Here is a 22,087-nt window from a genome sequence, read left to right as displayed (position 1 = left end):
AGTGATGCTGAAAAACTCATCCATGCATTTGTTACGTCGAGGCTGGATTACTGTAACTCCTTGTTAGCAGCGTGTCCTAAGAGTTCCTTAAGAAGTCTCCAGCTTGTTCAGAACGCAGCTGCTAGATTGTTAGCTGGAACCAGCAGAAGAGATCACATCACTCCTGTGTTAGTTTCGCTCCATTGGCTCCCAGTTGATTCTAGAATTAAGTTCAAGATCCTCCTGTTAACCTATAAGGCCTTACATGGAATGGCCCCGTCCTATATTAAGGACCTCATAGTCCCTTACCAACCAATCAGAATACTTCGCTCGCAAAATGCAGGACTGCTTGTGGTTCCTAGAATTAGTAAAAGTACGGTTGGAGGTAGAGCGTTTAGCCACCAAGCCCCTGTCTTATGGAATAAACTCCCAGCTCATGTAAGAGAGGCCGACTCAGTTTCTACATTCAAAGTTAGACTGAAAACATTCCTCTTTGGACAGGCTTATTGTCAGACTAGTTAGTATTCAGAGATTATTTAACTTAATGTTAGTTTGTTTAAATTAAACTTAATAATAACTATTTCTTTTAAAAGGCTGCTAGAAGTTGAAGCTGGGGTAACTATGGTACACTGGGGTTCTGTCCTCTTTCCTTTTTTACTTCTACCCTTCCTCTCCTCTATTCTTGATCATAATTTATCATTTAGTTCTCCATGCCTCTGTTTGGTGCAGTGCGATTCATGTATTGTCCCTCTTTTCCTCTCCCCTCCTGGGGAGTGGGAGTGCTTCCAGACTCCAGTTGGCTCATCCGTGCTCCAGTTCCTGACCGTTTACCTCGCCTTTGCTCCTGCTCCTACACCTGGCTGTGGATCCTGCCTCTGGCTCATCTCTGGCTCGTCTCTGCTCTGTACCTGACCGAGTACCTCGTCTCTGCTCCTGCTCCTACACCTGGCTGTGGTTCCTGTCTCCGGCTCGACTCGCGCCTTTGACTGTCCCGATAACCACGGCTGGATGAAGCTCGTCTGCTGGACTTTTATATATGTAGTTGTAGATTTAGATAAGTTAATTCTTCTCTAAGATTTCTGGTAAATCGCCTGTCCGTCCTGGGGGAGGATCCCTCCTTCATGTGGGCACCCCTGAGGTTTCTTCGTTTTTTCCGGAATCCGGTTTTTTTGGGAGTTTTTCCTTACCGCGAAGGGGGGTCTAAGGGCAGGGATGCCAGTATAGCTTAGTCAGTTTGTTAGTTCATTTTAGTATTTTTCTATTGAACTCTTTGTATTCGTGATCCTTTTGATTTCATGTTTTACTTCGAAGCCCATCGAGACGACTGTTGTTGTGATTTTGGGCTATACAAATAAAATTGAATTGAATTGAATTGAATTGAGACCACGTAAACACTGCTATCGCTATGAGAAAGCCTGAAGTCACATTCTCTCCAAATACCCTGTTGTTTGATGTTATAACTTTGTGGTCCTTCTAGTGAACAAAATGATGCTTGCAGTTGTGCTCTCTCTTGACCTGTTATGACAAAAAATCCATTAATGGAGGCAAAACTTTAAATTGTGTGGAAAATAAGAGACGTTGATGGCAGCAGAACAACACGTTCTGGACCAAATTACAGTGAACTGTCATACTGTCTCCATGTTTAATGCTGGAAAGCCACATTAGCGAGACTACTCCTAGGGGCACAGTTTACACAAAAGAGAGGCTAAAACCATCGATGCCCCTGTTAAAGAGAGAGCCCACTGTTCTATAATAGCAGAATTACGACCTATTATGCAGACAATTGGTAGTTAAGTGCTCATAAAATGTTAAATAATTGTCTCTGGGTGGGACGTAATCGGCTTATACAAACTGGCCAGGAAGGTTTTTAGGCTGCCAAAACTACCAACACCCTGGGGGCCGCACATTTGTGTTTCTCTCCTGTATGCGACACAAAACAGTACAAATGAAGGTTTAGCTATCAGCAAGGGGCCGCACAAAGTGTCCGCATTTAAGATTTCTATCAATTAGCTGGAAGCCACATGCAGGATGTCAGAAGCGAGATCATGAACTAAGAGTTTTAATTGGAAAATGGACTCTGAATTAGGATGTGAGTGTAGGAAGATGAACCAGGTTAGATATTTATAAAGCCAGAAAGTGAACTCTCACGTCCCATAAATCAAAGTTTCTTCCTCTGTCTGCACTGTAGAGCCAATTACTCAGATGGATGTGCTGTGGTATATCGTCTTTGGTCCATCTCTACTTTGCACCACTATAAACATTTGTGGTCAAATAGTGCCGGATAAAATCAATCCCTTTTGGTTTTCCATGGGAGTAAGTAGCTTGTAGTTAACAGCAACTGGTTATTTTGGTTCAATTTGGCTTCAAGTGTTGTATTGACATTGCAGAACACAAATAAGCGATATATAAAATATATATATATAAATATATATATATATATATATAAATAAGAACACAAACACAAATAAATAGGCTAAGGTCCATCAGGACCAGAACCTCCAGACACAAGAACAGTTTCTTTCCCTCTGCAGTCAGACTCTTAAACGCCCTGTAACCCCCCCCCCCCCCCCCCCCTAAATTTCACGTCAATGTCCAACCAGTCACCAGCCCACTACCTGCACCTTGAACATTCTCAGTCTGCACTGTTTTGACACTCCTTGCACTACTGACTCTATTTATATTTTTGTTCTGTCCATTGTGTAAAAATTTTGTTGCTTACTGTTCTTCTGTTTTATGTTGCACATTTGCACCGAAACAAATTCCTACTCTGTGTAGCTACGCAGAATATGGCAATAAAAACCTCTTGAATCTTGAATCTTGAGAACACAAATAATCTGCAGAGGACTTTTTAAATGAGAAACAACACCCAGCATTTCAATGAGAAAAACTTTGAGTAACATCTATGTATTTTCAATAAAATTATGAAATGTATTTACTGTCAAAAAACACCCCAAGCTGTCTGTTTCAGTTGTTATTTGCATCCATGGGCTCAATGTTTCCTTATGATTTATTTAGACTGGAAAAGTCCCTTGCTCCAGACCGAGTCCGTTTAATTTGGCCCAGATCGAGTCCTGAACCTTGCACTTGGTCTTTATTCAGACTGCCTTTCAACTGGACATTTCTTGTTAACAATGCTTGTTAACAAAATCATGTGACTAAAGATCTCTTCAGTCATCGGCCAGGAACTACAAGGGTGGGGCAAAGCAACGAGAGAAAGAATACTGAAAGGAATACTGGATACTTGTTTTGGACCATCAGGGGAAACAAAGTCTGGTTCACTTTAAGTGAACCAAATGTGTCCAGTCTGAATACCCCCCTGGTTAGATGTTTTTGAGGCTTTTTATTTCTCCCAATCATAGTATATTTTTCTTTTTCACCATATTGCAGTCTTCTAAAATGGTTTTGGGTTAAAGTTATGAACATTTCTTTTAGTTTTTGTGACTAAATCGGTTTACTTCTTGCCTCTCCAGAACTTTTGTCTATCACATCACAGTTCCTTTTGTCAAAGAATTGCAGGGTAATCCAGATACAGGAAAGATCAGTCAGAAAGCTTAAGCAGGTATATAAAATTTAAAACCAAAAGCCTCAATTGAGGTTGGAAAAATCCAAGACAAATCTCAAAGCAAGAATACAGATGACACATTCCTGATAATGGTGTAAGTGGCAGGCGAACACTATCTAAATCAGAAAGCACTGACACTGGGGTCTCAAACAGCGAAACTGAAATACTACACAAACAACTATTCTAAGTGTTGGCAGGATGCAAACATCACTCCACGGTGAACCACAGGTGAGTGGGCGGTGCCCTCCAGGAAGAACTACAGCCAGCCTACACAGAAAACAGAGGAGATGAGGTTAAAAAATAAAACCCAAGAGACAAACTGTGTCACATTCAGGAGGACTTTGGGGCTTTTTGTTGTTTTTTTTTTTTAATGCCAGCCTTCAGGCCTAATGCTGTCTATCCTAGATTGTTTCTCCTGTGAAACATGTCTTACAACTTGTGCAGGTCAAAAGAGTAGCACAAACAAATTTAAAACAATAAATATGTTTTTAACAGAATAAAGGCAATATTGTGACTAGAATGGCTCAAGGGTCTTCTGCAACCTGAGGCTTTGTAGACAGAAGCAGCTTCTTCATCCCTCCATTGTGAATCTTTGACTGTCAAGAAAAATACTAACATTTTGATTAAATAATGGGTCTGTAATTATATTTAGAATTTAACATGTCATAACTGAAAAATAGAATGGTTAACAGTGGTATACTATCAGAAAAAGCTTAAAGCACACAGATTTGTTTAAAAAATTTGACACTGCGCCAATGTTGTCATGTTTGTATTTTTTTGTAAAAGGACAAAAAGAATAAAGGCACACCAATGTTAGGATGATAGAAAATGCCATGTTTGAAATGACTTTCTTGCATTTTTAATCAAGAAAATCTGCAGCAGCAGGAGGGTCCTTTTTGACAAAGGGAGTATTTTTTTTAAGGGAACTTGCATTTGCTGCTTTCAGAAGTAAAAAGTAGTTGAAATTATTATACAAAGAAAAATTAAAATAATTCAATTATTGTAAATATTTAAAGGCACGTTTTATAAATAAATGGCTTAATGGTCACAAAAACATTAAAAAAACTATTTATTTAGACAGTGACTTTGTTGGAGTTTAGTCAGTAAGAAACTGGACCAAATGGCTCTTTTTGCTTTAAAGGTTCCTTGGTTTATCAGTTGATTGTCTTTGTCGAAAAATTTTAATGCTTTGTCCTATAATTTGTAATTAATCAGCATTATAGGGTGATTATTTTCTCTGCATCTATGATGCTTCATAGAGCCAGAATCGGCGTTTTAGGAATTTTGATTACCGAGAAGGAGGGTCTAAGGGCAAGGGTGCTTAGTCTGTTCAGTTTAGTTCAGCCAGTCCCTACTATATTTTATGACTGATTTCATCTTCTTATACAATTACCAGTATGAAGCTCATTGAGACGACTATTGTTGTAATATCTCTATAAATAAAATTGAACTGAATCGAATTGTATTTATGAGCACATTAAATGATCCCTCAGGCTGCTGCTGAAGCAAAACATCCTGCCAGCAGGTCAGAGTTCATTGAAACACTGTTGCACACTGATGACATGATTAGTCTGATTCTTTAGCTTTGTTGCTGCACTTTCAACCCCACCCACCCTCCAGTGGGAGGGACTCAGCCGGGACAGATGTTCCCTTCCAGAGACAACGCCCCGTCAAAGCCTGGGAACGCGTGTGAAAGCTCTCCAGGCCTGGGATCACTCTGCTGCTCATTTCCAAACGTCTTCACTCAGAGGGGTCTGGCACTCACTCCTGCACGCCGGGGTGGGGGTGGCTGCGTCTGCTGCTTCTCCCTTAGCTCTGTTCCATGTTCCATTGATGCCCTAAAGAGTCCATGTTAGAGGTCAGCCCTTCAGGGGTGATGGGGTCAAACTACATCTCATGAATATGGACAAACTGGGGGCTCAAGGGACCATCTGGTCTGCTGTGTTGGAATGAGCCTGCTGAGAGGGTGGAGTGTACATGTGATCACTTGCTGAATATTTTTTTCTACCCAGCACTTGTAGATGGATTTGATTGAAACGTTGGAAACACGTGTTACTGCTTCCAACAAGTGTAATTTCAAGAGTTTTTTTTTTTATTATTAATTTAGCTGAATTATATGAATTAAATTAAAAGTTTTAATTTTGTCAAAAGATTTGTAAAAATAAACAAAAAGGTAGAAAATTCTTTATGGAGTATCCCAAAGAATTTAGAACTTGAGCTTTTTGTTTCAAGACGTATCACTTGAAGTCCCCTGAAATTATGTGACAGTTTTCAAAAAACGTGTTTGTGAACTTTGAATTTTTGACCAGAATCAAAATGATCAAGTAGGTCTTTTGTTTTCAAGTATTTCAAATCTGACTTATACTAGATATATTTACAACTACACTAAATTAGCTTTAGAACATCATCACTTCTCTTTATCCTTTTAAAAAAGAATTTAGTTATTGATTTTTTAACGGAAATTAATCTGTTTTCAAAGTGTGCATTTTTGTAGGAATGAAAATGTGAGCAGAATCATCAGTTTAGCAAAAAAAAGAGGGAACAGTGTGGTTCTGGTTGGTCCATGATTGTTGAGGATTGAGGCAACCAGGCTTTGAGTTCCACGCTCATCCTCCTTTGATCTATTTTCAAAGAGTCCCCAGTGGTCTTTTAATTACAATTATGTTGTTTTTATTTAAAATAAAAAAAATAAAAAACTATGTTGTTTTCTGGGACATAGTTTCTGCAGAGCAGCAGGAGTTCATTAGAAATTTGTCTCTGAGCTGGAAGAAGGGATCCAGTGGCCCGCCCAGCGTGTTTTCTACGTCACAAAAAAAGCTCTTTTTTGTTTGCTCCTGATTCACAACAATTTGAATAAAGAAATACTCAGAAATGTCATTTTAAGCTTAGTTTTTTTTTTACATATGTCCTCCATTATCAGAAAAATGCCACAAGGATATTTTAAAAACAATGTTTATTGATATAGAAGTGCGACACATTTAAGGGAGCTTCTTCAAGAGAGATTTTTGATTTTTGATAAGTGAAGTAAAAGCATTTTTCTTGATCACCTCTGGTTTATAAAATAATTTTCTGTTCATTTTTTTAGGAATAACAAGTTTTTGAGAAGAGCAAAGAAAGAACAAAGTGCTATTTCATCTTTTAAAAGTTGTACTCAAATGGGCACAATGACAAATTTAGGACAAAAATACAGATTTAAAGCTGAGGGCTGTTACAATGTCACAGTGTAAACAAAGGAAAAGGGAAGCACAAAGTGGAAGACACTTTCATGTGACACAAAGCTACATACATTTTTAAAAATACCACTAAAGTCTGTGTAATGGAGCTGGCCCTTTGTGTGTTGACCTCGATAAGAATCTCATCCCTCTTGACACTGTTAGAAGATCTTTGAGAAGAATCTCCACACACTTCAGCTTCATGCTTTCATTCTGCTCTTCATCCCCTCTTTTCCTCATCCACTCCTCCTGGGACTGAAAAAATACAAAGCAGCTTTTGTGCCCTTGTACGTGTTTGTTAGAGAGGATTTTTTTTTTTAATGTTTAAGTGCAACGGAGAGGGCACACATTCTTTTTGTCCCACCTGTCGACACAGGTGACCTGAAAGTCAGTGAAAGGAGATAAAGCAGACTTTCAAAGGGAGAAGGAGAAGGTTTGGGTACCACTTACATCTGTCAAAAGAAAAACCAGCCCGTTGATGGAGGAAACTGGCATCAAAGCAAGTGGAGTTCTGCTCACATGGATTTTTAAAAATCTCTTTGTTCCTTACACCTCGGGTGGCTGGGCTTTGAATAATTTTTTCATCTGTAAACCCCTTTATTTTTAACTAAATCACACATATTGTTTGTCTATGTCGTCTTGCATTATCATTTCTAATCTGGTTTCATTCCTGATACAGTTTGGTTGAGTTGGAAAAATTGTTTTGGCTACAAAACATCAGAAGTAATCATTAAGCTCAGGCTATTGAAAAATTGTTGGACTAAAAAGGAAAATTTATATATGAAGCATTCAGTTGAAGAAAAATACAAAGAAATGGTCACAAACACTCAAATAAATGCTCAAAACAGCACAAAACATCCAAAAGGAATAATTCAGAGTGTTGATAGTCCTGAAATGTTTCTCGTGCACATATTGAAAAGCTTACAAAAGATTATGAGAAAACTTTCAGAAAAGCTTTGCTTTGTGTTTTCGGTCTGTCTTGTTGAAACAGTGCATTAGCACAAAAGCTGCAACATTAATTTGGATTTTGCACAACCTTTTTGCTTTAATTCTTAAATACACATAAATGGAACCTCTTGTATCTTCCGTGTGCACAAGTCATTCATTTGTTTACACATGACAAAAACATGATATATCTGGGACTTTAAGGGCTCTGTAGGATAAAGAAAACATAATCCTTTTAACCAACTTTGACTAATGTGAAAATGTGATGGTAATAGTGAAAGAAACTGTCCTTTTCAGTAAGAAATGTGGGATCCTCAATGGTACTTGTAAACTGTAGAGCCAGTTGCAAGTATTCATTTATTTGACCCCCCCCCCAGGCTCCCTGGATGGGAGCATTTCTGTCCCAGATGGGGGGGGGGGGGGGTGTGTGTGTGTGTGTGTGTCCAAGCATGAATGTAAAGAGCTTCTCTCATAAAACCAGAAATGAATTTCCCGCAGTGAACAAAGGATTAAAGATATTCTTCTGACAATAAGACATATAAAAAGACCAAAACTCCAACTCAGCCATGCAAAAGCTTCAGTTATTGATACTCTGTTGTAAATGTGTCTGATAATGCCCAGGAAACACCGTATGATCCACGTGTATTTTATACATTTAGAAAAAGGATCAAAGTGGGAAGCGTTTACGTTCAGAGGGGTGAGCCTGGAGCCTGACTGTCCAGCTCAGTAGCGCTAAAGACACGGAGCATGAATAAATCACCACAGTTTGACCCATTTAAATACCAAATGGAACCAAACTCTCAGCTGGGGAACTGCAAAACACTTCTTCATTTCCATGATGGAGGCAAGACTGGTAGACAGCAGGGATGCCACAATTCTCGGTTTAAAACCCGATTGTGGGGAAAGTGAAAAGTTTAATCTCAACTGCATACGTCACGCTGAAAGTGTCAAACACACGTAATAAAATTAAAGAAATTATGATAAATCGCTTTATTACATAACAACAGAAAGGTTTTTGGCAATGTCTTTTGCTTATTAGCAAATTAGAAAAGAGCATTTTTCTGATTTTTTCGTTTTTTTGTTGTTGTTTTTCTGGAATACAAAAATCATATCAAACCGAAACAAAACCTTGACCCGAAAATGAAGTTTGAACCGAATCGTGAGGAAAATGAACCACTGCATCCCATAGTAAACAGTCAGGCTGAAGTTATGCAGCATGCTTGAGGAACACAAATACCAACAACTCTGGTTGCATTGATGTAATGTCAACGTTTAGGGTATCAGTCATTCTCTCCCTGTTGTTGAGATTCTTATTGTCTAGACTTTTTAAGATCTTCTCTAATGAAAAAGTCTTTGGTGTTTTAAACAATTTCTTGTGGCATTTTCCTGATGATGGAGGACATGCAGTATATAATGAAAATCAAGATCCCTGTACTTCTTTGTTTTCATTGTCTGAGCTGGTGTCTGGCTAAAAACTCTACAGCTGGATAGCTCTGATATTGTTCGTCCTTTTTGTTGCACCAGTAATGTTAGGTTGGGGGTGTGAGGGGCTGTAAGCTGGCAGAAGAAAACAGTAAACAGGATGTCAGGAATTAGGGGCAGGCTTACTCCACACCAACAGTCCTAGCTTTTTTTATTTTGGATAAAAATGGCATAATCTTTGTTTTAAAAAACCCCCCACGGGGAATGCTTTTGAAATAGACCAAACAATAATCGGTGCGGGACTTCAACTCATCAATTCTTTAAAATGCTCCAAGTGTAAGACAAACAAAGCTAGAAACAATGTGTTGTTGTTTTTTAATTCAGTCATCAGTGTAAGGTAGTCATTGGTATAAGGTCACCTTTTGATGGGATTTTCTCATTAATGCTTTTAAAAGCTTTTAAAAATTCAGTTAGAATCTCAGCATGAATCTTTGCAGAGATGGTTTTGGTTTTCAAAGGTTCACTGAACTGTCCACCCTCCGCCTTCCCTCCACTGTCAGCGTCGCTGTCCCACAGTCAAAGCAACCTCTTCTCTTCTTAATATTTAAAATTCATGTAGGGCTGGGTGTGATGGGGGACAAAGACAGTGGCAGTGGGGGCTGAGACGCTGCCGTGTCAGAATCACACGCGAGGTCGACGCTGATACGAACCTGTGACGACTTGATGTCGCCGCTGCGCCTGTTTCTCACATCTCCCCAGAGGGAAACTGTGTCAGTGTCACACATGAAAGGGCTGTGCATTTACATGATGGACACCACCTGTGCGCGCTCAGCGACCTGCACTGAGGCTGCCTCATTGCCTCCATTGTTTTAGACGTTTGCTAGTGACAGCGGATGTGATTGATGAATCTGTGCTTTTATACAGAAATAAAACCATCACAGCTTACAGATTTATATCAGAATGCAACAAAAACCTCCCAAATCAACAATGATTGTTGTTTCACACATCTAGAAAAAACTGATTATTCCAACATACAGTTCTGTTTTTATGATCTGGACTAAATGAAAGCAGGCATCAGAGAGAAAAAACCAGAGAAACCCAGTTTGAAGATTTTTTTTTTATTGTTTATTTTTTTTGCAATTGCACCTTCATTTTTGCCATTTTTCACTGTTGTTCTTTGTTTTGGTGCTTTGCACCTCTGAGGCGCAGCGGCAGAGCTTTAAGCTTCTGCTCTCCAGAGTCACATAAAGCTGAATGCTGGTGTCAAAGAGGGCCACCGTGTTTGTTTACATAGCATTTACTAATTATTCATATTTAATGAGGCTCAGTAGAGTTGCTGCTTCGTTGTTTCTCAGTTTGATTTAACCTAATGAAGCTTTTTCTCTTTGAAATCCCAAATGCCTTCAGACGACTGTGCTGCATCCTGATCCCCAGCCTGATGATGTGTGTACTGCTTCAGAGGACACACCCGTGTGTCTGCGGGTGAGTTTCTTTGACAGTTCTAAGAAGGAGTGCCCTAAATCTTCAAAGGTTGCTCACTCTGCTGAAAGACTTTCATGCAAACATTCTTAAGCATACCTGCCCTTGACAGCCATCAGCCATCCATAATCATTTATAATGCACAGCGTTGGTTCTTCTCTAAAATCAGTCTGATTTTAAAGGACTCCCACTCACTTCCTGCTCTTCAGCTCTCCATCTACTGATATTAATCACTCAGGAAATTGAACTTAATTATCCCCTCAAACCAGATATCCGCTTGAAAATATTCACTTTTTCCATATATGTGGGGTGGACCAGGTGTTTGAAAACGAGCCACAGATTGAAACATTGTGAAAAAGGTGGGTTTTTTATTTACCTAAAAATGCCTTAAAGTTGACCTCAGTAAATTAACCAAAAGCTTAAATTAATAATCAACGTTCCTCCTCTTCCTCTTTCTCAGGAGGCTGGACACTCTCAAAGAGAAGCACAGCACTTTAAATAATCAAAGACACCTGTACACAGAATCAGTCAATAGGTCAGACTCCAAACTCTCCAACATGGGACTGAAGTATACACAAAGCACATGTGCAGGCCCGCCTGAAGTTTGCCCTTCATGATTTAGAGAGTGGTTAGGAGAAGGTGCTGTGGTCAGATGAGACCAAAATCAAGCTTTTTTTTGCATCAACTCAACCTGTTGTGTTTGGAGGAAAAGAAATGCTTCCTGTGACCCCAAGATGTTGAGCACGGAGGTGGAAACATTATGGTTCGGGGGTGTTTTTCTGCACAGTTTTCCTTTTTTGTGTTGATGGGAGGATGGACGGAGCCATTTACCGTCAAATACTGGTTGAGAACCTCCTTCTCTCCTTCTCCTTAAAAATGGTTCGTGGAATGGTCTTCTAATGACCCAAAACATACAGCTAAGGAAACCAAGGAATGGCTGAAGAAGCATATCAAGGTCATGGAGTGGAACAGCCAGTCTCCAGACCTCAGTCCTAAACCTATAGAAAGAGCTGAAGCTTGAAACAACAACCACAAAAAAAAAAAAAGATTTAGAAGTCATTTCTAAAGAAAAAGTGGACCAAAATTCTTCCTAATATGTGCAGAAACCTGCTCATCAATGAAACTTCTGACCTCTGTGCTGCTAATAATGGTTTTGCCACAAAGTACTAAGTCTTTCTGGCAAGAGTATAATACTTATTTCCCTCAATGAAATGCAAATACATTTATTAATTAATTTCTATCTCTCACTGTTCAAAGAACCTGCCATTAAGTTGAAAGACTGTCAATTTCTTTGTGGGCAAACCTACAAAATTAGCAAAAGAAATGTTATTAACAATGATAAATCTGACTGACATCTGCAATAAAAGGTGCATTTTCCTTTGTGTTATAGATTTCATTGATTACAGCTTTTTTTTAGCAGCAAATAACTTGGCAACGCTGTCTTAAATACACAACTCTTGACATCTGAGATCTGCTTGTGGTGATTGATTCCATGGCTGTAACAGGGAGATCAGACAGAGAAGCAGAGGCAACAAAACTGCAAAATGCAAGGTCAAAGAAAAAAAAAGCAGGCAGCCAAAGAAAATACGTGAAAAAGTCACACATATCTTTGCTGAATTCCCCTCAACTTTGATCAATCACACTGTAACAAAAAGGAGTGAGAATAAACCTTTTCTATCACATCTTTCACACTTTGTTCAGCAAATCCTCTCAATCGCTCATCTTTACTGATGTTCACGTTGTTTTTTCCAAATTGGAGCATTAAGCCAAACTCCCTGAGCTCAGTGAGCACTGAAAACACCCAGACATGTGCTTTGTGGTGTATATTTAACAACCTGTCATTTTTTTGACAGCAGTGGATATTTTAAGCTCAAACCTTCAGAGAAGGACAATAAAGAAGTGTTTTAAACATCAAAAAGTGCTGTGTGAGACACTATAAAGAAGATGGATGCCTCAGCTCTCTTGACTTGAGTGTTATTAAAAAAACACCTGAAATATCCACCTGTGAGTCAAAGGGAGAGCCAAGGCCAAATATTTCCTTCTTTACAAATCTGATAGTAACAGACGCTCATGTCAGTAGCAGGATTCGTTGCCACCGGCGTCAGGAAGATAATATTCTGGATTCAAGTCTCAGAGATTCAGACACAGCTTGTAGCCAACAAAGAGCAGTTGTCTTTGTTCAGCTGCTGCAGGAGAGGGAGGAGTGAGCAGGGAGGGATGAGGATGGAGGATGGGAGCAGCAGTTTCTCCTTGCTGGGTAGAAACACAAAAAGAGCTGAAAGCCTGGATGTCCCGCTTTAATCACACACTAATGCCTTCACTCCCAGTTAGGACTCAGAGTCCACAGCGACATGTTTGGTGCTTAAAATGCAGAGGTGACACCGCCACAAGGTGCTGCCTGAACATTCTTATTCTTCAGGTTTCTCCTATTGGTGAAACTTGGAAAAACATGGATTTAAAACTAACAGCAGGTGTTTATGTGGGCTGATACATGGGAACAAAGCTGAGAATTCACATGATTTTTTTTTTTAAGGATTCAAAGATTCAAGGAGTATTTATTGCCATTTCCAGTGAACAGAGCAGTTTCACAGAATAGGAATTTGCTGCTGTGCTAGTGTGCGACATAAAACACTTAAAAAATGAACAACAGTAATCAAAATAAAAAACAAAAGAAATGACCATGGTCAGAACAATAAATAGAAATAAATTGAGCAAACAGTGCAAACTGAGGATGATCAAGGTGCAGGTAGTGGACTGGTAACTGGACATATACAGTAGGTGAAAAGGTTTAAGGGGCTGGAGTTAAAAATTGTTCATGAGTCGGACTGCAGAGGGAAAGAAACTGTTGTGTCGTGAGGTTCTGGTCCTGATGGACCTTGGCCTTCTGCCTGAAGGGAGTCGTTCAAGTAGACCATGTCCAGAGTGAGAAGGGTCTGCTGCTATCCGACCTGCACCTCCCCGGGTTCTGGAGGCATGTAGGTCTTGGACAGATGGAAGGCTGCTATACCAAACACCTTCTCAGCTGAGAATCAATACGCTGCAGTCTGTTCATGTCCCTGGTTGTAGCTCCGGCGTACCACACTGTGATGGATGTCATTCTGCATTTAAATTTGCAGAATGAAAGATGTCTTTGTCCTGTGGGATTCATAATTGCCCTCCCTAACGTGATCAATGTTTGAAAAAGTGACCAATCAGAACAAATGTTTATCGATTTAAAGAAAATGTTTTTTGCGAATATACATCTAGAGGTATGGTATGGTGAGGTGAAAATGTGTGAGGGCCAGCATTCTTTGAACCCCTATAACATCAAATGCGAATGAACTATTTAATTAATATTAAATTTTAATTTGATACATTTTATTTCTTCTCAGAAATACACATAATTCATATTTACCCAAATGACTGTGAATTTCATATCAATTGCCCAGACAAAATGGATTATTGATTTTATGACAGCAGGCTGCGGGCCAGTGGAAATTTGACTGTGTGGGCTACATTTGGTCCACACTTAAGGCCGGACTTTGGACATGCCTGACCTACACAGACCAGTTTTGGAGCCACTCACTAGGAGTTGGGTTATTTTCTCATTTTTACCTTGAATGAATTTTGCTCTAACTACACTGAAACACATAACAAGGCCTTTTTCAGTATTTTTACTTTTACAATTTTACAAACAGAAGGCTCAAAAAACATCTGGTTAAAATATTGACTGAGCAAAAACATTTGTTGATTCTCTGTTTTATAATTTTTAAATTATTGTTATGTTTTTGTTTTTTTTTGGTATTCTTTTCCTTGTCCATTCATATTTTCAACCAATTTTGCGGCCTTATACTACGTTCATATTGGGCTTGTGTCGTGCGCTCAAGAACGCACTGAACCGAGTTCTTGAACGCGGATTCAACATATGATATTCACACTGGACTGATGCTTCCTGATACTAGTGCATGTACAGTCGGAAGAGGCTTGGTGCGACATGTCGAAGCGGTGCAGATCTCGTAAATCTTGCTCCAGGCTTTTTCTTTCTATCTGATATATGAAATACTTGGTGTCAGATAATTCTGTCCAGGCACAAACTGAAGAGGAATTTCTCCTTCATGATCACTTTTCAAACATTTGGCACTTGCGTGAATTTAAAAGGACGCATACATCACAACCAAGATCAATTTTCTGATTGGTCAAAGTTCAACTGGTTTTACGCACATTCAATGGCGGCTAGTTTTGCCCGAAAATTGACTTAAAATCTGGTGTAGCGATGCGTGAACTGGAAAGTTTTGAATACAGAAGCCAAAAACCTGCATGTATGCGCATTTACATAGACTTTTCATTGGAAGAGGTTGCTTGTATGTGTGTTGGCTGAGGCCAGTGTGAAGGAACATAGCATTACAGTAGTTGATGCTGTTGCATAGAAGAGATCAGAAGAAACAAAAAAAAAACAATAGAACGTTTAAAACGGTTGGACAAAGGATTTTGTGAGCAGACATCTATTTTTAAGAGAAACCAGTAAAAATGTTGCTTCCTTGGTTTTATTTGATCATCTCAGATGCATTCAGGTCAGATGTATATTTCCATCCTGCAACAGAAACATGAAACAGACAGATCAAATAGTCTGAAGCCTCTGGATTTTAACAATCCACATTTTCTCTCAGTCACATCAAAGCTTGGTGAAACACACATTAGTCTGACATGTGGAAAACAATTCTTTCTCCATTCCTTCTCAAACAGAGTACAACATATAACAGTCAGCATGACTGAACACTTTTTCAGTTAAAATGGTTCAAGAACATAAAGCTTTACCAAACCGGAATAAATAGGAACAAAAAGAGCTTTTGAAAGAACTTTTCTTCAAACAGGCAGCATGACTGAAAAAAGAGTCAATCGCTGGTCATGTGGGCGAACAGGAGTTTCAAACACTCCCTTGGAGAGGCTGACTCCGATTCTTCCGAACCTTTTTGATGTATTGTAGCTTCATCCGAGTCCAGACCCGTTTTTGTTCAGCTCATTCAGAGCATTTGTTGCTTCTTCAGCTCACGCCTCCACATTAACAGCAAATGTTTTCCATTCATCTAGTGTCTTGTGTTTCCATGCTCTGACAAGCATGACCCAAAAGCTGTCATCATGCTGCCCTGATCCAGTTGTGCTGGAACAATGAGACAAGCGAAACACGTTGGACAGACTGCCTGAAGACCAGAAAACGTTCTAGGATTTTTGAAAGGTGTTTAAATATTTGCAGTCTTCATGCTAATAAGCATATTTTTAAGATATTGTTTTAGAAATTATCCGACAGTTCAATTATTTGGCATGCACAGTTTTGCTAATTGGCTGTTGACTCATATTTCACGGCACTTGTTCATAAAGCGGGGGATTGTTTGGATGAACACACTGGACTAAAAGACCAAGGGATTGCAAGAAAGTTTATCTGAGAATAGATTTATTATGGGCCATAATCAAATCAGTCAGGAAACTGCAGCTTATTCAGAACTCTACAGCTCAGGGTCTCACAAGGACCAAAAAAGTAGACCAGATCAGTCCAGTCCTTAGGTCTTTCCACTGGCTGCCTGTCTGCCAGAGGTTAGACTTTAAAGTTATGTGGCTGGTTTCTAAAGCTTTCAATGGTTTAGCACCAAAATACATGACCTCCTGACCCAGTACGTACCATCCGGATCCGCTATTTAGTCTGTCCCCAGAGTCAAAACCAAACATAAAGAAAGGGGCATTCAGCTTCTCTGCTCCACAACTCTTGAACAGAAAGCTTTAGATCAGCTGAAACACTCAGTTTATGTAAATCCAGATTAAAGACCCAGCTGTTCTCAGCTGCAATTGATTAGTTTATGTTCAAAAGTTTACTTTCACCCTCGGTTACTTTGAGCTTACTTTAAATTCAGTTCTTCCTAACTTTAATTTTTACTTTGATGATCACTTCTTTAAAAGGTCCAATCCAAAAAGAAATGTGTGTTTTTAAAATGTCCTTGGGGCATTTTTCTCACGATGGAGGGCATATGTAAAGAAAATCAAGCTTGAAATTACATTTTTGAGCATTTCTTTATTCAAAATGTCCAAGAGATAGAAAAATGCTGTTTGAAAAAGACCATAGTTTTGACATTGAAAAGATGTCGGGCGGGCCACGAGCTCCCTGCTCTGCTCCATTCTGATGCATCAAGACGTACCTGGATCTATTTGCCTGCAAGTGCACTTGCAGGCAAATAGATCCAAATAAATAGATACGTCTTCGCTTTCCTCATCTGAGCTGACATCTGGCTCACACCCCAACCTAACGGTAATGTTAGGTTGGGGTGTGATGGGCTGTAAGCTAGCAGGAGAGTGTGTACGCAAAGGGATGACGGGAAGTAGGGGCAGGGTTACTCCACGCCAACAGTACTGCCTTAACTTAGATGCAAATTCTTGATAAACTACTCACCGCTCTGCAGGAACTATGACACAGTTTTTTTTTAAATCTTAGCTAAAAACGGCATATTCATAATTATAAGACCAATGGAAACACTTTTAAAAATCTTTCTCTTAATGCTTTATGTGAAGCACTTTTAATCATCTTTAAACACAAAATGTGCTTTACAAATAAACTTGCCATAAACTTCTTGAACACTGACATATTACAACACAAAAAGATTACATTTGAACTGACATCCCACTAAAAGAAATTTCACGGAGTATGGATCAGAAACTAATGAAAAAAATCAAATTGTTAACCACAGCTAACATCTAAAGCATCCGTTCAGCAACATACTGCAAAATTTGACGGAGAACTCTGTTGAAGTGACCTACAAAATGCTGTTTAATTATTAACCACCAACCTTTTTTTCCTGACTGTCTCTGGAGTTTAAACTCAGCGCTCACAGTTCCATGATTTAAGCAGTCGGATGATCCACTGATCATTTGTTATTGCTCTCATTTATAATCTCTTCGTGAAAGTGCTTGGAAAACTTGTTTTTGGTCATTTAGAAGGGAATTCAAATGAAAGCACTTTTTTTTACCACGTGTCCCCATTTTTCAGCTCCTGAAACAAACACCCTCAGACATTTCCAGGCTACATTTTTCATGCTCTCCTTTGCTGTGATCCAGCAGATGCCACATCTCTACTAAACAGATATGACCTGCTTTTGTTCTCAGAGGCAAATTAAAAAAAAAGGAAGTAATAAATAAATTCTAAACCTGACGGAAAGGATTCCTTTAGAAAGATAAACAACATTTTAAGTGTTTCCTCCTCTTTTTTTGTTCATTTTATCATTTTTAAAAACTGTTAACAAAAGTTTATGAATATCTTTTTAACTGTTTGGCAAATCAAATCTCATCATGTCAAATAAATGCAAATATGAATCTGTCCCTTAGAGCCTTTGCCTAATTGTTTTTCTCAGCTGCAATTAGTTAGCAATCTGATGATGGTGTTTTTAGGGGGGGCTGATAGGTTGCAGAGCATCGCACTCCAATCTGGATGCTGATGCAAAGTGACGTGCGTTACAGGATTCAGGAGCGCATCACCTCGGAGGTCAATTTAATTGATTCTGATGAGACTTTACGCTTAGCTTTGCAGTGGACATTGACTGTCAGTGTTGTCCACAGAGCAGAAGCCTCTTTGTTTTTACACGTCAAAAGTGACCTAAGCAGTTACAAAAAATTAAAAGCTTCAGCAATGGCTTCTTTTAATAATCCGTTGTGCTATCTTATGGGGTCCAGATGACCCCACCCTTACATTGACGTGCTATCCCTACCATGACAAAGGTGGATAAAGGTGGAGAGGATTTCATGCAGTCCATGGACACCACTGAAGTTCACGAATCTTTGAAGAAAAAGAGGTTCAGCGCACTGTTGAAATGTTAAAGTGCTTTGGATAGCACCAGGGTTACCTCTGTGTCTGTGTATTTGTTTACAGGTGATGTTTGAAACAGATATTTTTTAGGAATATCTCATTTTTTTTCATCTCTGTCATTAAATGTCTTTAAATGTTTGATATCAGAAGAAAATTCTAAATAATCTCAATCAGAGAGCATGTTTCAACTGTCCCCTGGGAGAGCTGCAATCACAGCGCTCAGGGACCACATTGTGGTTTAAACCCCTCCTACTGCTGCGTGTCAATCATTTTTAGAGTCTCTGACTCAAGCATGAGTTTGAACTTCTCAAGGAAGACACACTACCATGAGGTCATGGAGCTGGTCTAAAAAGATGTAAAGTAACAAAATGTTTGACTTGAAGAGGAGTAACAGAAATTTGAAATAGAACATTGTTAAGTAACACAATGCAAACCTAAAACTTTTCACTCCAGTTTTAAAACATTGTTCATCTGGACACCACTTTGAGTTGGATGAATACCTGTGTGTTTTTTTTTTTTTTTTCTCATCCAAAGGATGTTTCCACATTGTTGCAGGGACTGTGGTTTATCACCCAGCAGCTAAAAACACCGGCACGCTTTGGAGAAGGGTCTCAAAGCATAAACTTTGACTTCTGGATGAAGAAGAGTAAAACTGAACATGATCAGAGCTGCGTCAGTTCACCACCTAACTAGTTTGAAAGTTTTTTTAGGCAAACAAGTCCACTCAAAGCAAATTAAGAAAATGACTTCACAACTGAAGTTTTTTTTAGCTTGTTTATGTAGCAATTTAGAAACAACAGTTAGTTGACCACACAGTAACGTAAAAACGGACTAGAGACGATTAGTTTAACAAACCCTGATAACTCTTTTGTGGTAATTTTTTGTGTGGAAAACTCATCATTCAATTCTTATTGTTTAAGTTTAACTTTGTGCTCAAACAAGGGCGGGGTCTTTTGGTTAGCAGATGATCGCTGAGACTTCCGCTCTGTAAGAATGTGCTTGTTTTGTTCGTTCAGTTTATCGGCTGTTGTGACCACCTCAGAGCTGAAAAAATTGGCTTGATGTTGGTTGAAGGGTCATGTGACCACATCCTTAGTCAAAGTTTTTCTACAGTAAAGCTCAGACGGCATGATCAGACCCCAAAGCATCTGAATTTGGACCCTCAACTGAAACACTTCTCTTTTCTATAGTACAGGTTAGACAAACATTGAAATGACATCTCACCTGATTTTTATAAATAAAGGTCAGTCTCAGTCTTTGGTACCTGAGATCTACCACACTTCATGTATTCCAAATATTTCTGCCAAAGTCCCTGCTGATCAGCTGAATACTATCATTTCAGGCTCTGACTCGATAAATACACCAGTTGACTTGGATGTCTGGAAGAAAACCAGGGCTGTAGCCTTTAAAGATCAGGTTGGGTTATCGTTGGTAAAACATTTAATTTGAAAAGCCGGGTAAGTTATGCAAAGAACACGGCAATACAAATAAACAAGAGATTAGATTAGTTTAGATTTGCTTTTATTGTCATTGTCCATTGTACAATGAAATTGAGGACATTGCTTGATTCAAAAGTGCAGAAAGCCTTTTTTAATTAAAAAAAGGTTGTTCAGAATGTTGCCATTCTGACTCAAAGAAAACAGCTCTCTGAATGGAATTGAACTTTACTGATCTCACGTACAGTAATGGAAATTCACCCGTCATGGCAGCTCAAAAGAAAAAGAAGTAGCAATACAAATCATAGGTCACTAAACAGCCAAACAAGTAAATAAATAGACAGATACACAATTGAAATATTTGACCTGTTTGCACAGAGGAGTTGTGCAGTTTAATGGCTGTGGGAATAAATGACCTGCTGCTACGCTCGTTCCAACACTGAGGATGTCTGAATCTGTCCCTGGAAGAACTTCTCAGTCCCTTTACAGTCGACTGCAGTGGCTGAGAGCTGTTGTCCATGAAAGATCTGAACTTTGTCAACATCCTCCTCTCCCCCACAGAGTGGAGTACACACCCGACAAATTTTCCCTATTTCCACAGAGACAAGCTTCTTATAGGTTCATATCCAGGAGAGATCTTGATCCTATCGTTTCTCTGAAAAAAGATGTGAGTATTTTCCAGAATCCATCCATTATGCTATATTGCAAAACAACATAAGGAGCTTTCAGTAAATTCAGGGAGGCGTAAAATGTATAATTTCTGTCAAGACGGAGAGGACCAGCTGACAGGGGAGCTGCTGAGGCTGTTTTTTGTTGTTGTGCAGCATAAAACTGTCTTTGCGTGTCTGATGTCCAGGTTTCTGCGGTCCCGCAGATTGGATACAGCAGAGAATGCCAGCAACAGTATTGAATGGGTACATAAAAGTGTGCTTGTGTGTTTGTAGGTGTGAATAAAACTGTATTTGCAGATTGTCAGCGCTGTTTGTAACAGCTCAGCAGACGGTGAGAGGGACAGGAATGCTCTAACTGTTAAAGAGCCGGCCTGCAAATGTGCGATACCCTTGGAGGCTGGGTGTTGTTGTGCCATGTGAGACCACTTATTTTAGAGCAAATATGCCTTTTTTGTTATTGTCAAAAATGAAAGTCTTTTGCTGATTATTTAACAGTTTGGAACAAACTACAAGTTTTGGTTAAACGTAATATTACAGGCAGAGAGCCTCACTTTACTCTTTCCCTTTTTTTCCCTTTAAATAGTCCACCTAAAGAGGACCAGAAAAAAATTGTTTTATCGTCAGATGGCTTTATGAGGCTGGGACTAGCAAAAGGTAAAACTGAGGGCACAACGTTTTTTTGCAAGCGATCTTCCCAGATGGCTGCATGCGGAGGGAACTATGTGATCAGAGATCTAATAAACCTGTGGGTATGCTGCATCTCTTTTTCTGGGAGGGAGTGGTTGCCATGGCAACCACACCACAAGTGCTGAAGGTTAATGCTGGGGAATTATGATTTCCAGATTGGAACTACACAAACACATACATATGATTTGTATTGTAATGCTGAGAATGACATGACTGTCTGAGAGCTGCTGAAAAAAAACAACCCAGAAAGGATTTGGAGCAAACTTTACTTTAATTCCTGTTTAGTACAACATTCATACTTTGATGATGAATGAATCTTTGAATATTTTTAAATAAGTTTTTCAGACAAATTTAGAAAAGAATAGCTGCAAAAAGCAAAAAAAAAAAAGGTGTTCTTGCTCTTTGGAAAAAAAAATCTCAAAAACAGCTTATTATTCAGGTTCTTGTGATTTCTAAAATAATTATGAACACTAAGACGGTGTTTAAATATTAATAAATTGCTATCATTTTTTCTTCTCCTATGTATTACAGTAAATTCAAAAATAAATGAAATAAACTTTGTTTTTTATTTTTTCAGTCAAAAAATAGCTTTTAGTTTGTTTAAAAAAAAAGAAATTAATAAAAAAAAGAAATTAATAATCGACTGCTTTATTCTTCAACTAAATCAGTTCAATATTTGGGCACATTTAGGTTATTTAAAGGATCGCACCTTTAACACATCAAATGTTTTAATGTGTAATGACGCTTCCTGAACGTATAGTAGGAGTTGAAACGTTTGGGGAAAACATCTTGAATCTTATCCACATCTGGATCAGTGAAAAATCTGAGCACAAATGACCTTAATTAGAAGAGGAATACTTCATCCTCTCTGA

At 38.9% G+C, this 22,087-nt stretch overlaps 1 long non-coding RNA gene across 1 annotated transcript in view; it reads right to left on the bottom strand.

Annotated features, from left to right (window-relative positions):
* Positions 1-711: 711 nt before the first annotated feature.
* LOC144992205 (uncharacterized) overlaps positions 712-22,087 on the bottom strand; it is a 97,321-nt gene continuing 75,945 nt past the window's right edge. Inside the window, exon 2 of the long non-coding RNA XR_013656081.1 lies at positions 712-829. This is a non-coding gene — a long non-coding RNA (uncharacterized LOC144992205). The remainder of the gene's footprint in view (positions 830-22,087) is intronic.

This window comes from Oryzias latipes, chromosome 5 (genome assembly GCF_053564925.1).
Source record: "Oryzias latipes strain Hd-rR chromosome 5, Olatipes_Hd-rR_3.1".
NCBI classification, from domain to species: Eukaryota; Metazoa; Chordata; class Actinopteri; order Beloniformes; family Adrianichthyidae; genus Oryzias; species Oryzias latipes.
This window is presented reverse-complemented; position numbering and strand designations above follow the sequence as displayed.